At 42.8% G+C, this 5,827-nt stretch overlaps 1 long non-coding RNA gene across 1 annotated transcript; it reads left to right on the top strand.

Annotated features, from left to right (window-relative positions):
- Positions 1 to 1,049: 1,049 nt before the first annotated feature.
- LOC123160473 (uncharacterized) lies at positions 1,050 to 5,343 on the top strand. The gene is made up of 5 exons (XR_006480229.1): positions 1,050 to 1,377; positions 1,738 to 1,936; positions 2,503 to 3,577; positions 3,800 to 4,215; positions 4,456 to 5,343. It is a non-coding gene; the product is annotated as an uncharacterized lncRNA (long non-coding RNA).
- Positions 5,344 to 5,827: the final 484 nt, after the last annotated feature.

Here is a 5,827-nt window from a genome sequence, read left to right as displayed (position 1 = left end):
AGCGTCGTGCACAGGCTTTGAAGGCTATAGAGATCTCAAGCCGAGTAGGAATATTTTTTTACGCATATAGAAATAATATTGTTTTCTACATTGTTGCTTCATGACATGCTTTACTCACAATATAAGTAATCCTGTATTCTCTTTCGGTTGCGTAGTTTGCGTATGTTGGTTATCGTGGGATCGGTTTTGTAAGAGGCCCATCTCATCATCTTGTATCGTTCGGTCATGTACCTTGTTCGGTTGTGGCTTTACATATAAAGCGGGGCGAAAGCCTGTTTCAAGATGCTTTACCGATCGTGATTAGTTTTAGTTTAGGATGGTAAATAGTCCAACACCTTTTGAATTGGCGGTCAGAGCAATATTTGAGGCTTTGTTTCTCTCAATGGATGCTTTGATGGGGCAAAAAGACTTTGACTCACAAATTGAAAATTCACAATTGCCAAGGCAAACTAGAGAATTGGACCAAGGAAAAAAGGATCGCTGAAACATTAAGCGGCCGGTCTCTGTGTGCGAAACGGCGACACTTGGACGCAATGAGCATCTGTTAGGGAATTCCGAAACAAATGAACGAAATGACCTACCTACTGCCTCTTTAGGGGTAGAGATGCATGTCTCCACAAATTCAGTCATGCGGATCGAGTCAGTCACGGTCATCCACCTCGCCGAGGACATGTTCAGGACTATTTCAAGCAGTTTCTTTCTTCTGAAGTATGAGTCTTGTTTGTGACGTCCTACTTGGTGCCGTTTCCTTCCCACTTGCTACCAACCATTGTCATAAACCAAGTAGCTCGATAGTATAACTGTCTTTCCAAACCATGTGCAAGTGCAAGGTTAACGTTGGAATGGACAAGAAAACACGTGGTTTCCCTTCTACCATCTTCTGTTATCTCTACTTCTAATGTCTCAGTTGGTAGTCTCCGTCGGTTAAATTTCGACCCATCATTTTTGTCTGGTTTTTTTCTAGGGTTTTTTTTCGTCCTACCTTACCACCGTCCCTTCATGTTAGGTTTTTCTACGTCATTCTTCTTCACGCACGGGCACAAAAAAAACCCGAGTCATCCCATACGCCGCCGCCGCCGCCGCGTAAAGCCCTATCCCTAACCCGCTCTCGTCTCCCTCCCTAGGACGCAGTCGCCCTGGCCATGCCGCCGCCGCCGCCCACCCGTACGTCCCCAGCAACGGCCTCACCATCATCCTCATGTGCGCCCGGCGTTTCCGTCTCCTCGCTGGCCATAGGCTCATCGAGCTTCCTCTCCATGCGTTGCTGCCTCCTCTGCGCCGCCACCCCATGGTCTCCACCAGCGTCCCTGCCGAGTACATGGGAGCCGCCGCTGTCGCCGGGGACAAGGATACACGTGGCAACCGCCGCAGCCTTAGGTCCGTCGATCTCTCCCCTCCTTGCCTCTCTGCAGATCCGGTCTCCCCCATCTTGATGCTGGATCCGGCCCTCTCTCTCCACCACTTCTACTAAGTTATGATCTTTGCTACCTCCCTCCATCTATTCACAGGAGATGGAAACTTTATTGGCAAACAGTCACAAGTTTACCCTTTTCAGTTTGTCTCAAGCAATTAAGAGTTTTGTTCTTAGTATTTTTTAGCAATTCAGAATTACTTTTTCATACTTGTTGGAGACTCAGATCAATGAATATTGAGTTTATATCAATTAGTGTATCTCATACAAACTAATACTTTTTGATCTAACAGCCTGATAACCTCATGATCGGATGGTGCATGTAGGGCACGCCTGCGGGCTAGCCTACGCCTACTGTATCTGGTGTTCTGGTGCATCCGGTGCGACCTCAAAGAATACGTTCTTCTAGCTGAGCTTTGAGCTCCTCAGGGACGATGCCCGGGGTGGAAGCAGTTCGACTACATGATGAAGAAGTGAGTGAAGGGGTTAAGACGGTTGCGTTGGGCGTGCCCTGCTTGCTTGCTGGTGAGTGTTGCCTCTGTGACTAGGTGTTCATTGCTGTCTATGCCCTTTGTAGTTTAAGGTGTTTGTTCTTTTAGCAGCCATTAAAATACCGCAATGTAAACGACTGTCTTCTCTATGTCTAAAACACGCACTAGAAGTATGGAATTAATGGCAGTGTTTTGTCTATACAAGATATTAGTATATTATACATGTTTTTGATTCTGAGGGTATTATAAATTAGTATAGACTATCTATCATTCAGTTTTTGCATAGAAGTTCAGTTTCCTTGCGTATGGTTTTATCAAAAGAAATATAGATTATCCCTAGGCTGTCCATTTATAGGTTCAAGGAGCAAACAATTCTTTTGTGAAGTTGACACAATGGTATGTTGTAGCATGTTGGTGTATAAGTTTATCCACCGTTTATAGGGAATACATATACTTCTTAGGTTCCCTTGCTGCAAATGTGGAAAAACTTAAATACAGTGAAGGAATGTGTTTTGAGATGGACAACACCATTTCCAGTAATAGTTGGAGAACCTCAAAAGAATTGCTCGAGTAACTGTTACGATCTTATGATGATGGCAGGACACCAAACACCAGTTGATCTAGAATCGATCTATATTATTAGATCGGAAGAGAGAACAGAGGTAGCAGTTGGGGATATAGAGGAGTTCATCATCTCACTATTCACTTCTCTACTCGCTTGAGGTACAACTCCTTAAAGCCACGCCTCCATATGCCCCAAAAGGCCAGACTAAGGCCTACATTCCCAGTCACATATTCCAGGAACAAAAGGCTAACACACTGACAGGCCCAGTGCATAACCAAAATGACTAAGCTACCGAGCTATCATAGGCTGGGCTGTGACAGTAACATGTTTCCAAGTAGCAGAGTACATAATCTTTCAAATTATAGACAAGGATATACAAGAAACACTGACCTAGGTACTTTGTATTTTCTTCCTAGCTGGTGCTCAAAAGCTAATACGTACCTGGGGTTGCCAAATACGTTTTCAATTTCATTCCATGGTGGACATCAGTGGAGCTGGAGAAAGTAAGCATGTAACGATATCACTGTATCAGTACAATGGCGCAGAGCCAAATCAGAACACAGGAAAGTGGTCATTTCTCAGTTATGAACTTATGATTGATCACAGTAAGTTAGAAAACAGTAAAATGCAGCAATTCAGAACTAAGAGGCACAACAAAACTAATTGAACATGACTGAGAACTAATGGTAGTGCTTTCTGCTGCACCAACTTGCTTTTTGTTTTGCTCATGACTACATTTTCTCAAGATTTTTAGGTTGCGCAGTTTGGCGGTGTCTGCACGCCCTACATGTAGTTGTGCACCTCCTCCTCCTGTATTCTTGCATGCGATCAATGGTTTCAGCTCTCTATTTATCAAAGATTAGAATATATATTCTGTAAAAATGCTTTCCTACATTTGGTGGATTATTGCATTTGTATTTTTTTTATTGTTATCATGCTAGAAGATTATATTCTGTATGAATGCTTTTAACAATGCTTCGTCGGGCCGTTCCCGCCGATGCTACTGTTCGTGCTGTCCCCCCAGTGCCTAGCATGACCGGCAACAAGTTCAGTGCTGTCCGACAAGGTGCCCTGCACGGACAACCTCGGTCGACCTGTCATCGAACTTCAGTATGTGTGCTTTGTTCTCTGAAACTGAATTCAGACCTTGAGTACTACTTTTATTTGAATGAAAATATGTGCGTGGTTCCACAACTTATGCCAAAATGCATAGCATAGCTTGGTATACACGAATTGCAATCTGAACATTTTTCACTGTGTCGTCGTCTTGCTTTCTGGTTTTCTGTTATCTGTCATCTTATATCTCTGAATTGTTGTTGGCTGCATGCGCAGCTGCTTGAGGCAGGAGCAGTGACTAGCATTGACCAGGAGGAGCAAGAAGCAGCGACAACTACCATTGCTAGCTGAGCTAGCTGCTAGGTTGCCTCTCTCTTTCCCTCATATTCATATATGTGGGTTTGCAACAGCCAAAAGTACGCTCGTGATTCTTTGTTTTTACTAACAATCCATATTTGGATGCCTTCTTTCTCCCCAGTTACTTGCGACGGGTTGTGGGCAACTGCAAGTTAGAAGAATCAGTACTGAAAACGTCTTCTGAATGTTAATAAAAAGCCATTGGGGTAGAAAGCTATAAGGATAATTGATTTGTTTCCATATCTATCTTTCTGTATTCAGACTCAGGGGAGAAGGTGCCTCATGCTGATGGTATATAAGCTTGGCATAGGTCTGGACTTCAATGTCAGGTTTTGGTGAGTAGCCTGAGCTTCCTATTTTCTCTACAGATTCAGAATGAAAAAAAAAACAAATTGAGTTTGTTGCAGAATTTAGAAGATCAATGTACTGTTGCATTTTTCACCCGTCGTCATGTTTAAAAGATAATTTTCTGATGTTTTGGTGACCTGATGTATTGATTCTTGAGGTGTGTGACCAACTGATCATGCAGTATGTACTTCATCTGTTTCTAAATAGATGGTGTTTTTTGTACATAGTGAAGAAGCATTGCAAGACTCCATCAGAAAATGGACCCGTGGTAGACTGCATCCGCATCGGCGCACGTGTGATGCCGACATTGCACAGCGGCAGAGTGTGCAGAGTCCGCGCTTCTGACGGACCTTCACCACCAACTACCATGCTCTCTGCCAGCCTTCTCGCTCCTCCCCATCTCTATGCCACAGCTCACAGGCTGGCCCAACCTCTGCTGCCTTCCTTTTCTGCCTCAGCTCCCCTAAACTATCTGCACCGGCGTGAGCTGCTTTTGTGAGACAGGAACTTGGGCGCGGTTCAGTCTTTTTTGGGGGGCTCAGTTCAGTCTGTGGTGTGGTTCGGTTCAATGAAAGAACGAAGATGTCTTGTGACCCGCTCCTGTGTGAGATAGAAAATTGGGCTCGCAGTCTGGGTTTGCAGAGTTGCAGTTCAGTTATGGTGTGATTAAGTTGAGAGTAAAATATTCTTTCAAATAAAAGTTGAGAGTAAAAGAAAGAAAAAAGCAAAAGAGAGAGGATAAGAAATGTGTGCTAGAGAAAAAATCCTTTCATTTTTTTACTATCCACTGCACCTGGACTTTCATTAGCTGCGGTTTGGGACTATCCAAATTTTTAACAGTGTCTTTCTCCTCTCCTATGTACAATTTAGTGCTTCTGCTTACTTATGTTAAGATACAACTATTTAGGGGTTTCTGCTAAGTAAATAGAAGTGCGCTTTTCCTGTTGTGCATTTGTATGCTTCAGTTCTCTTTTTCGTGCCGGGTATACTTCAGTTATACTAAAACATCCATCTTATTTGTGTGCAAATATTTGTTATCGTTCAAGTTAGTTGTATATATATAGTACTAAGTTCAACATGCACACAAAGATGATCCGGTTGAGGTTTACTGGCATAATGTGTATCATTGCTCTATGCATGCTGAAAAGGTTATGCATATGGACTAAATTATACTACCACTGTCCTAAAAATCTTGTCTTGGATTTATCTAGATACAGATGAATCTAACACTAAAACGTGTCTAGATATATCCGTTTCTACACAAATCTAAGACAAGCTTTTTGGGACAGAGGAGGTAGTTGCTTGAGATTATTCACAGAAAATGGCATTCTTGGAATGTCTTGGTCAGTGCCATTCTTGCAATCATATAAAAATTCGTAAATTACTATGTTTGATCAGAATTGGTTACTTGATATGTGGGTTGAGAAGGAAGGAAAGGAAAAAAAATGTCCTATAATGATAAAAAATTTGACAATATTGCTTGATGTGCACAGGATCCTAAAAGTCTTCTGCACCTCCAAGCATTCGTGGGAAGCTCCGCCACTCATTGACTTGGGATTGATCATATTCATCGAGAATAGGTGGACAATATGACGATCA

The sequence above is a fragment of the Triticum aestivum genome, chromosome 7B, assembly GCF_018294505.1.
Source record: "Triticum aestivum cultivar Chinese Spring chromosome 7B, IWGSC CS RefSeq v2.1, whole genome shotgun sequence".
Lineage (NCBI taxonomy): Eukaryota > Viridiplantae > Streptophyta > Magnoliopsida > Poales > Poaceae > Triticum > Triticum aestivum.
This window is presented reverse-complemented; position numbering and strand designations above follow the sequence as displayed.